General features: G+C 39.8%; 1 long non-coding RNA gene across 1 annotated transcript in view; it reads right to left on the bottom strand.

Moving 5' to 3' along the window:
- The window catches only part of LOC140349545 (uncharacterized), a 70,850-nt gene extending 59,735 nt beyond the window's left edge, over positions 1 to 11,115 (bottom strand). The window contains exon 1 of the long non-coding RNA XR_011924541.1: positions 11,085 to 11,115. This is a non-coding gene — a long non-coding RNA (uncharacterized lncRNA). The remainder of the gene's footprint in view (positions 1 to 11,084) is intronic.
- Positions 11,116 to 12,669: the final 1,554 nt, after the last annotated feature.

The following is a 12,669-nucleotide window of genomic DNA, read 5'->3' as shown; positions in this document are numbered from 1 at the left end:
GCCTTTCTTAATAACATTTATATTTATCAGTATATTCCTTTATTAAGAAATATATCCTAAATGAAATGATTAATATTAGAGATTAAGTCTGTTATGGTAAATAATCCCCATTTGTTAAGGCTTTGGGAGGTACTTAGCTACTCAGTCAGTAATAAATGATGTAAATCCATTTGACCTTTGAGGGGTCAACCGCCTGGTCATGTGAATATGTTATAACACTAATCTTTCAGCAGTGCCATATTTGGAAAGACTAACGTTAAGAATATCCTGTGTGTGTGCGTGTGTGCGTGCGTGCGTGTGTGTGTGTGTGTGTGTGCGTGCGTGTGGGTGCGTGCGTGTGTGTGTGTGTGTGTGTGTGTGCGTGCGTGTGTGTGTGTGTGTGTGTGCGTGCGTGCGTGCGTGCGTGTGTGTGTGCGTGTGTGTGTGTGTGTGTGTGTGTGTGCGTGCGTGTGGGTGTGCGTGTGTGTGTGTGTGTGTGTGTGTGTGCGTGCGTGCGTGCGTGCGTGCGTGTGTGTGTGTGTGTGTGTGTGCGTGCGTGTGTGTGTGTGTGTGTGCGTGCGTGCGTGTGTGTGTGTGTGCGTGTGTGTGTGTGTGTGTGCGTGTGTGTGTGTGTGTGTGTGTGTGTGCGTGCGTGCGTGCGTGCGTGCGTGTGTGTGTGTGTGTGTGTGTGCGTGCGTGTGTGTGTGTGTGTGTGCGTGCGTGCGTGCGTGTGTGTGTGTGTGTGTGCGTGCGTGTGTGTGTGTGTGTGCGTGTGTGTGTGTGTGTGTGTGCGTGTGTGTGTGTGTGTGTGTGGGGCAATAAGCAAACAGACTTTTATCAAGAGGTTTGCACAGCCAGAGTCACCTGGACGACATGTACTGTTATTATCTGTGAACCCAAGTTTAAATGACAAATGTGTACAATAGACTGCGTATCAAAGGCTTTATCTGGGAATGTACAGAGCTGAGAATGGAATGTCTGTGATAAAGAGACAGAAGCATGAGCAGAGAGCAGGTTAGTCAAAGATTGTCCGAGTCTGTTATTCAGCAAATACAAGGTGGAGGTGGAACAATGACACGTGGGCCGATCCCACACGTGTTTGCTTCACGGCAACATCAAACTGTGATCTGACCCCAGGATAAATCCACTGTTTTTGTTTTATGCCGATCTACGTTCAAACACAGACCCCACGATCTGTAGCTTTCTGGTTTAGAGCAACACTTTGGGGACTTTTTCCCATTCAAAAAATTCTAAACATTTAGTTTTACATTGCATTACATGAAATGCTTTCCTAAATTCTCATCATTCATGAAACCCATTGGAGGATTTAAACAGTCATCGTAAACCCTCAGAAGAAGTTGTAGTGTTTGTACTGCCGTTTTCTTTCAGTTCAATTGGATGAATTATGCAACAGCAGTCGCCTTGTTAGCTGACCAAAAACCTCTCCAAACTTGGGATGGTCCAATTACAGCTGCTTATTTGTTTCATGTGTTTCTCAATTGACATCTCCTGTAAAATATTCTCATAATAATATTCATATTTAAATATATAACTTATTAGAGTGTAGTGCTTGTCCTCCATGTCATTCCTCGTAAGCAGCCATGTTTGTTCTAACTAACTAACAGGCCATGTGTTTCTCTGATTGAGCACAGTTTGAGAGCGGACAGAAGTGATCATTATGCTGCCAAAATATCAACATTCTATATTGCCAAAGTAAATTTGGTGATACAGTATCGATATCGTGGGCTGCTGTATCGATATAAGATAAGATAAGATATATCGCCATGACTCATTTTTGGTATCAATATTTTGTGACAGCGCTAAAATGTTGTTGCTTGTTTAAAGAAAGGAAAACTGGTTGTCGTGGTTTAGCAAAGAAAAATGTTTAAACGTATTGAGTTTGTTAAGAAATAGTGATATATCATATATATCATGAGATGATTATCGGATGTATTTCAAAATTGTGATATTATCGTATTGTGAGCCGTGTATCGTGTATCACATCAAATCGTGAGGGACCCTGTGATTCCCAGGACTACTATAAACACAAAAGAATACTCTCCGTTCAGAAACAGACAGCCGAATCTAAGGGTTAGGGTCACTAAAACATGCTTGAATTGTGTGGTGTCTATGAATATGACGGAAAAGCAATAGTTTAAGCTCAACAAAACTTATTATGTATCGTGTAGCGGATCTCAAACTTTTCACACATCTATAACCATGATCTATAACCAGGTCTATTGACCTTATCTCTTTTCCCACTGATCAGCACTGTCGTTGTAATGACACTTCTGATCCAGCAGGAACTCCACTGGTTTAAATGGAGAACGAGGGAAAAGTCTGGCAGCTAAAGTATGCAATGAAGTAAATTGATTTGTCTCAAATATACAGTGTCCATGTGGTATGTCATGTCAACAAAGCACCGATTCTCTGGGCGGCCTGAAAACGGCTTTTTAGTCTGTGAAGAACTTATTGTCTCTGGAGGTCGGCTGCACTGTGTTAACTATGACAACCGGAAGAAGGATCACGTGGCGTGTGGCGGCAAATAAGTCAGGGCTATTCAACTTTATTTTCCAGAGGGACAGATTTTCCAGACAGCCAAGGCCAGAGATGAACACGCCACAACTCGCACAAAATAAAAACACTGTTTCAGTAAATTAAGTAGTCCATACAAAAAAATAACAACTGAATGATTTTTGTGAGAAATAACCAACATTGCTTTGGCCATCCAGTGCTGAACCAGAATTAAACTAGGACTAGACTAGTACCAACCGGGTCTGAACCAGGACTAATTAAACAGGGACTAAATCGGATCTAAACTAGGGCTAACCAAGAAACAAACCATTAAATTAATAATGATACACAATATTTGTAAATTGGTTTGTGGGCCGGATTAAATCGCTTGGAGAGCCTGATTTGGTCCCCAGGCCTTACTTTGAATATCCTTGCTCTAAATGATGCAAATATCACAAGTGTAGAGAGTGTTAGAGATACATTGCTCTGGTTTAAATCTGATTGTGTTTGTCCTGTTTGCCCTACAGAGCGTCACTGCACCACAGACGCCTGCACGTCGCCACTCCACTGGATTAAAGTGCTTGTTATTCTGTGACGACCTTAAAATGACTGACCATGACTCCCTTCTCTCTTCCTCTCTCTTCCTCTCTCTTCCTCTCTCTTCCTCTCTTCCTCTCTCTCTGTCTCTCTCTCCCCCTGCAGGACGACCCAGACCTCCAGGATCCGGACCTTCAGGAAACGTGGTGGGACCGGTCAGACTGTGGGGAGTCGGAGGATGGAGAGTTATCAGGTACGGAAACACGGGTCACTTCCTCCTCTCATTCCTCCTGCGTCTCTTGGAAAGTTCCTGACCCGACTATTTGGATTGTTTCTGCTTTTGAGAGACTTTGGAACATCTTTGCGTTGGCTCTTCACGTTGTGCTCCCGTGTATGCTCGCTCGTCTTCACTTTGCCTCGGCGTTTAGATTAGAAACTTCTATTATTTCTCTATATCTTTTGTTTCTTTTAAATGTATTTGTATTTTTTTTTTTTTTAAACATAGAGGTTTTTTTTTTTTTGGTAAACGTGTGTCAAAACTTGAATTTCAGAACGCCAAGTTTATTTGAGTTGGAGAATGGCTGTGGCCTGCGTTTATTGGTAGTACTTGCAGTCGTACTCTGCTGTTAGAAATGCTTGGTGCTGCTAATTAACATCTACACAAAGAGCTAATGTTAACAAAAGCTCAAATTAACTTTCAAGCATTTATTTATAACTTACAAATGTAATAATAATGTTTTAATGACTTGTTTGAGTCATTTGAGTACTATATACTGATACCGTTTCTTCGATCTCTGACCAGGAACACAGGAACGCAGCATTAGATGAACCCTAAAAGACCCTTCCCATTTGTGAACCGAACACGTGCTTTCTAACGGCTGTTACCGCTCGCTACATTAGCTCCAAAGCATGTTCAATCAGCTAGTTAGCGTGTGTGCTAACATGAAGCCAACAGATGCAGAGAGCAGCTTTGTGAGCGTTCAAATGCTCAAAACATGTTCAAATGCTCAGAACACTGAAGAGCACTTCATTCGCCAACTTGGGGACAGAAGCCGTGTCAGAATTAAATAGACTTTTTGATCATTTTTATTTTGAATTACATACATATCGTACAAAAGTCTGGATTGGAGACAATAGTGCATTTCTGATGTAACTCAGCCTGTACAGACTGGGCAGTGACAGGAGCATTTCCTGGAGGAGGTGGATCCCCCCCCCCCCCATTTCCCATTTCATATGATTAAATCTACTAAATGCATGGATGAAAGAAAAAAAATACTTTGTGGGTTGTTTTGATGTACAACTAACACCAATAGAAGGTTTAGTATTAGTTAAAATATGGGATCTTTTAGGTTAGCCTCATTTCCTACTGTCCTAGTGTTATATTTTTGAATAAGACACAAAGTATGTGCTCTTGAGAGCTTTGATCATTTGTACGGAGAGCGACTGGGGATGAGGAAGATGTAAATGTTGTGTTAAGTTTCCCCTGGTTTTAAGTGTCTGCTGTGGATAAGGATCAAAACTCAAAACTTCTGTCATCTTATAGAATCGCCCGTTTTGATTTTCAATATGATTATGTTTTTATTATGGTCTGGAGCACCATGACATGTCATTTGAATATGTTTGAATATGTCATTTAACTGTTCATTGAAATACATTAGGCCAATTTCACTCCATACGTCCTAAGCATAAGGGATTCTGTCTAGCATTATAACATGGTTTGCTACAAAAAAAGTTCATGCTTTTTCTTCCCCCAAGTAATAAAACACCAGGGCTTACATAGTGTCCACAGTTATGGTTAAAGATTTTGACTTTCCCATAATGGTGGATGGAGTTAAGTCTCTGTAAACAGTCATAAAGGGAATGGAAGGGTTCTGTGTGCCTGTTTATGGAGGTGGGAGGGGCTGATGTGCTGTAGGTTACCGTGACAACAGGACCTGGGGCAAAACATTAATTAGGAAGAACAATACTGCCTTACAGACAGACAGGAGGACATGTCTACCAACTGCCTATAGGTCCACTGCAGAGTTCAATGGTCAAAGGTTCTTATGGAAGTGCGCCCCGCCCACTTTTATCTTTTGTCTTTTGTCCACGGATCAGCACTTCTGTTGTGTTGACACTTCCAGTCGAGAGGGAGCTCTATTAACTACTAAAATATGATATAAAGTAGGTATATTTGTGTAAAATGTTCAATGTTCATGTGGCCAACAAGTCGACACTACATTGTTTCTCTGAGTGGCCTGAAAACGGCTTAGTGACTGTGTAGAACGTATTTTCTATTGAGATGGTCAGTTCTATGTAAACTAATACATGCGGAAAGGGGATTACAACAGGTGGCCGCGCCCAAGACAACTTCTGGAATAAGGTGGATATTTGCTGCCATGTTTTCCCTCCGAGTCCGTGGTCTCTTGTCTCTTGTCCAATCATCTTTCTCTGGTGTGTAGCTCCTCCTCAGCTTTAGTGTTTCGGGAGCCAAGGAGAGCCTGCCTTTGGAAACACAAAGCAGGGTCTGCTTCGGACCCCTTAAGGCAGGGGTGGGCAAACTACGGCCCACGGGCCACATGCGGCCCGTTTGTCTTTATAATACGGCCCGCCAAACATGGCAAGTAATATTTAAAAAAAAAAAAAAAAAAAAAAAAAATTGGTTAAGGTTCTGAACTGTCCCAATCCACAACAAAGTGAAATCGTGGAAACATGCCCTAATACACAGCTGAGATATCCTTTCCATATAGTTGACATTTATCCATATCTTAATCCATTTGCAGTCTGGTAAAAAATATTTTTTTGTTTTAGTGATTAAATGCCAAATATAGTGGCAGATTCTGTACCAGATACATATTATTAATAAAGCATATATATTTCCCATGAACTTGATTATACAATATACATCATACATAAGCAATTATCATGAGTGGTTTTGTCTATGCCAGCAATGTATATCCATAATGCAATAAACGTGCTTACACAGCAACAATAAAGCTGGTTTATAATACAGCCATATAGTACAAGATACATGAACTGTCTGTTTTGACTGTTAAACATTATTGTTCCTACAGATTCTTTCATAAAGGTTTCGCTCTTTAAGTCCTTTCAACCAGTGGGAGATCTCAAATTAGCATTCAGGCATCTGGAGCCAGGATTGAGAAACATGCACATATGCACATGCCTACAGAAAAATAATTACCACATTTATTACAAAAGTAGTATATCATTTAAAAGCATAACTAAAAACATATTCTTAATCAATTGACAGAGGTGGGAAGAGTCGCCAAAATTGGTCTCAAGTAAGTAAGATTATCACTCTAGAATAGATGTAACATAATCATCATAATTGGCAAGACAAAACATTAAATAATGCACAAATTATTATTAAAAAAATCTTATTTTTGTGTCCATCCTTTGAAAATACCAGATTTTCAAAGGATGGACACAAAAATGAGAAATATTAAATCATATCTGAAGGAGCGATGCAAGAAACATATTGTCATAACATAACATAAAGCTTTTGTCACTTGTAGATTCCCTCACAGAGAAGAGGAGCCACTGCACAATATATATTACTCAAGAAGAAGAAGTATACACTCCAAAAAGTGTGAGAGGTACAATTTCTTTCTTTTTTAAAATGTTACTGGAGTAAATGTTAGTGAGTACTACACCATCTGGCTAAAGAAAGAGCTGCTCTCTCTCCCTGGTTCTGACTCTGAGCACTAGCAACAGTCCTCTGACCTCTGACCCCAGGCTTCTGCTGGGACCGGGAGGCTGTGGAGAGATGAGAGAATTGCATTGATTTTTTCATATATTTTGTTTTTATTAGTTCTGTTGTAACATTTTCAACTACAATAAGAAGTTATTGGCCATTAAACATGCTCTTGAGTACCTTTACTTTAGCATGTTTTAGAAGTTTATATAATGCATGAAAAGTCAGGCGTTCTCTGATCAGGATGGGTGTTAACACGCCATCTGTTGACAGCAGAGGGGAAATAAACAACAATAAATAAAAAGCCAACATGCTAATATGTGCAAGCGCTTTCAATAAATGTGTTTTGTCTCAGAACGAGTCTGGTGATAATTTAAGGACTTAATTTGGATTTCTACATTTGACATAAAAGATCTTGGAAATGTCTAGTGTTTTTATGAGGCTCAGAGAAGGAGCAGAGAAGACAAGCTTGTAAACAGGACTCATCACAAAAGTGTGAATGAAGCTAAACTCAACTCCAGGTCCATTTTGAATTAGAGAAGGATTACATTACATGGCTCAAAGCTCAGTTTTGCATCATATGTGTCCTGTAAGGTTGGGGCACCCCTGGTTGGTAAACACTGAGGATGAGAGGGTTGTTGACACGCTCTCACAGATGGATTGTGGGTAAGTGTGCCAGCGGCGGTGCAGTGATGTAGTTAAACATGTTAATCCTTTGAAAGCATCCACAAGTCTGCAGGATTAGTGCACTCATAATGACACTATAGGAGAGGTTAGTGGGCAGATGTGAGTCAAGAAAACAACTCTGAAGTGTTCATGCCCCTGCTGCAATGTCACAGCACACAACAAATACAGAAGGTAAAGCAATAAAGAAGAGCAGTGTCAATGACAGTGGTGACAAGAAAGATATGAATAAAATGTTCACTCCATACAAAAAACATTTACCATTCAATATAATGTGTCCTACTCTGGTTGTTAATGGCACATTGCTGACGTTAGACAATATTAACCCATAAAAGATTTGTTCTTGTGTTTTCTGAATGATTATCCTTTAAACGTGACATAATTAATCTATTATTATCCATGGTTGACTTTAAAATATGGATTGTTTTTTTTGTTCATAAAGTGCAATATTGATCTAAAACAACTTAGTAACAGAAACAGTTCATTGACTTCCTGTTGAAAACTGCAGAGCTGAGAAGCCCTTGTCTGGAAACTCTAGAATGATATCTCTTTCAATGAGTTCAGATGAGCGTGATGGACAGGTGTATTAGCCAATCTGGGACATGTATGGTCTGTCTGTATCACAGGGACTGAAGAACATCACAGATTTCTGCAGAATCAATGAGCGAAGCACAAAACACTGTTAATCTGAGATGAGAGAAGTTATATATCATATTCATGTGCACATAACTGCTGTAAATAAGAGTGTTTACTTTTGCCACTATCATTAATATTTTTATCTTTTTTATTTATTCATTTTTTCTTTCTATTCCTTTTTAAGAATATAAGAGGTTTTGTCTATAAGAGTTTTGTTTATAAGAGCTTTTCTATTAAGAGTGATTTTTAAAAAAAGGCTTTCTATAAGTTATCTGTTCTTTTACTTCTGTATCTACTTCTGTTGCAACACCGAAATTTCCCGATTTTGTGGACAAATAAAGGCTTATATTATCTTAAACATAATTGTGGCATAAGTGGCATTGAAGGACACATACATATTATGTATGTGTCCTTCAGTTTGCAAACTTGCAAACTGTCAGGAGCAGTGGGGCCCAGAGTGCAGCTCCAGAGCCTGAGCTAGTCTTGGTCAGGACTTTAGCTGGAGGATTTGACCTGTTGCATGTTTTAGGTTGTATTTTAAAGTACGATCGCACAAGAGGGAAGGGTCAAACACTTAAAGGACACATATGCATAATTGACCTTTTTTGAGCTTTAAACCATCAAAAACATTGGTGGAGTTGTGTTTAGCTTCATTCAGACTTGTTTCATTCATCCTGTTTGCGAGCTTGTCTGTCCCTTCTCTGAGCCTCACAAAAACAGCTGGTTTCAGATTTCCCAGATTTGACATCAAACGTAGAAATATAGAGTCCATAAATCATCGCCCGAACATTTCTGCCTCAAATCCTGTTCATTACAATTGCATGCTTACATTAGCATGTCAGAGCAAGCCAGCTTTTGTATATTTCCCCATGGTAATTCCTTTTGTAGCCAGTAGATGGAGTGCTGACACAAAATCCTGACGAGGGAACGCCTGAGTAATGTGGGCTTTCAGTAGATATATTATTTTGAGTTTGAAATCATGAGATGCCAAAGTAAAAGTACAAGAGCAAGTTTGAAGGACAAGAACAATACAATAATGCAGAATATGTGTCCTCGTCATGCACACTGATTGTCCCAGCCCATTGGTGTTGGAGCGACCTTCCTGCTTTGAGCCTGGAGAATCCTGCTTATTCAGGCTATTCTAAACAAATCAGCTCAGGACGGACACCGCTTTTCTTCTGTTTACAATGATTCATTTGGATGTGACAAAAACAGAAGAGGTTGATTTTGATCGCTAAAGAATATGTTCAGACTTGGCATTGGCTTGTGCAGAAATGGATGGAAACAGCATAATTTTAGCCTGAGTGGTTCAAACCCAGTTTAGAGCGGTCACCATTTTTAGACCACTAAATACAGAGGGTTTCCAGGACATTTTGCATTGGCATGTGCAGTATGTAAGTGCAAGTTTGTTATGCCAGATGGAACCATTTCTGTCATATATAAAGAATAATGTGCAATGTATATGGCTGGCTCTTAAGACACCAAGACAGAAAGCATTAAGTTGGCTGTCTAAGCTAATGAGGCATAATGGCTAGTGATTGTGGTAAAATGAAAGTCTTGTTTCAGCTGACCCCGATGCCTCAAACCAGTTCGAGGGCTTTAGAACGTTTCTTTTAAGGCGCACACATGCTCTGGGCCCAGAGGAAGAGCTCTGCTACGTGAGCTACTGATGTCACCCAAACATAACTAATGTTTTCTTAATAAATGAAATGTCTCCTACTTTAATTATACTTTTTAATCATGAGGTTGATCTCAGAAATTCACAAAAAGACGTTTAGTAACTCCAAGTTTGTGTCGCCGTGAGACGTGAAGCTAAAGTAAACTGTAAACGGTTTATCCTGAGCATTTATTTCATCACTCTGCAAAGCCTCTACACGCGCATTTACGTCCTCTTTATCTTTATGTAGCCTAACGACTCATGTTAGATGCATTATGAACTTGAAATATCATATTATTTTATACTTACAACTCATTTGAGTGCCGTGTGTCGATAAACAGGAAACAGCTGATGCTAACATTTGTTATGCTAACTGTGTCTGCTCAACATAAAAGTTACAACAGCTGGATAAAACACTGGTTTAGCATAAGATCATGATCATCGTTTGGTGAGAAATTATCATTTTCTGTTTCTATCTGCTTTTTGCATCTCGTTTCCTCTGAGTCTCTGTTCCCTTTTTGTCCAAACAGCTTGCTCAAAAGCTCACACCCAGTACACATTTAAAAGTGAAAATTGTACCAAACAGCATGACAATATTTGAGTTCTTTCTTGAGTTTGGGGAGGCGCGCTAACACTGCTAACACTCTGAATAAACAACATGAGCGGACTGGGCTGAGCGGAGCAGGTCTTTGCCAGGACACAAACAGATCCAGATGTTTGTGATCAGATCCAGATGTGGGACATGTTACGACACCATTTCTGAAGTCACGTTATGTCGTCATCTCTGCTGGGAATATAGTACTTTCACTCTTTATATTTCACAATCCTTTTATTTGCATTGCCTAATATCACCACAGCTCAAGATGTTTCACAGACATGATGGGAAAAACTGCATTTGTGACTAAGGCAACCAGAGTGGCCCGGCATTTTTAAAAGCTCCCACAAATTCCAAGTTCTCACAAACGTTTGGACACATTGTTAGAATTCAAATGCGTGAGTTTTGGGCACATCAAGTGTTTTAGTACCAGCTTTAGAACCACCTCCTCACACGCAGACGTGAGGCAGGGTGGGCCGCCCTCACAGCCAACCACCTCTCGTCTACAAAAAGCAACAAAACGGCGTAACAGGCTCTAAATCCTGGGTTTGCGATCAATAAAATGTTTCACAATTAGATGGAGAAAACGCATAATGCCCTTTAATTTTGTGGGAGAAAAAACGTTTATAGAACCTTTCTGTGGTGAGTCTCTGTAAAACCTGATCTATCTTCATAGTTTCAGCAAGAACACCAGAGACACCAGACGCAAGCAACACACACGCGCACACAAAGACACACACACACACACACACACACACACACACAACGACACACACACACACACACACACGGCATACACACACACACACACACAGACAGGCACACAACGACACACACACACACACACACAAAGACAGACACACAACGACACACACACACACACATTCACACACACACACAAAGACACACACACACACACACACAAAGACACACTCACACACACAACGACACACACACATTCACACACAAAGACACACACACAACAGCACACACACACACACACACACACACATTCACACACAAAGACACACACAAAGACACACGCACACACAAAGACACACACACACAAAGACACACACACACAAAGACACACACAAATACACACTCAAAGACACACACACACACACACAAAAATATACACACACACACACACACACACAAATACACACACACTCACACACACACACACACAAATATACACACACCCACACACACACAAATACACACACACGCACACACACACACAAAGACACACAACACACATATGCAAATACAGGAAGCATGGTACAGTAGCATCCTCCAATTCACGTAAATATGTGTTCACTTATGAATGAAATATGTTACTTTACTGCTAGACTGTTCCACAGTGTCATACAACTTAATATTTGAATAAATGCTGAATATGAATTAATAATGCCATACTCTGGAACATTGCAGGCAAAAGAATAATGTATGAAAATGTATTACTCATTTGTATTCCAATTATTAGTCAAACACAGTAAGATTTAAGCAGGATTTTATGTCAGATGCCAACCCAGCGGAGGACTGAACTGGCTACCATCTGGTTACAGGGTGAATACATAACCCATGTGCCTCTGTAATCGAGCCACAATATCTGTCCTGCTCTCACTACTTCGGCTATCACTGCTACAACTACAGCTACTACTGTTACTACTACTACTACTACAACTACTTCATCTCCTGCAACTACTATGGCTACTACAGCTGCCACTACAACTACATAAATCCCTACAACTACTACAGCTACAACTATTACAACTACTACAGTCACTACCACTACTACAGCTTCTACAACTCTTGCAACTACTACAACTACTACAGCCAAACTACCGTATTTTCTGGACAATAAGCCACACCCGAGTATAAGTCGTACTTGCCAAAAAATGCATATTAGAGAAGAAAAGATTATATATAAGTCGGACTGGAGTATGAAATGAGGTTGCAAGTGTGAAAATAACAAATAATATCACATATAAGTCACTCCGGAGAACAAGTATAAGTATATAAGTATAAGTCGCACCCGGGCCCAAACTATGAAAAAAGGTGCAACTTATACTCCGGAAAATACGGTACTAAACTACTTACAAACTACAACCAATCTACTTAACAAACTACTTCTTAACTACCCAGAAGCTACTAACAAATTAATTTCAAGGGGATATTCTGGATTAATAAAGTTAGTAAAATAATAATAATATTCTACTATTCTTGGTTGAGGCAAGAATAGCAGGCTGTGATTGGCTAACGGTGACAGAAAGTAAAATTCCTGGATAATAATAAATAAGAACATCTAATTTATATTCAAATGAGCCAGAATTGTCGTAAACTTATTCTGATGACTGTGAACTATTC

This window comes from Eucyclogobius newberryi, unplaced genomic scaffold (genome assembly GCF_026437365.1).
Source record: "Eucyclogobius newberryi isolate DKJ021-1_F unplaced genomic scaffold, fEucNew1.0.hap1 SCAF_7, whole genome shotgun sequence".
Lineage (NCBI taxonomy): Eukaryota > Metazoa > Chordata > Actinopteri > Gobiiformes > Gobiidae > Eucyclogobius > Eucyclogobius newberryi.
The sequence above is the reverse complement of the archived record's forward strand: the minus strand, read 5'-3'. Positions and strand labels throughout refer to the sequence as shown.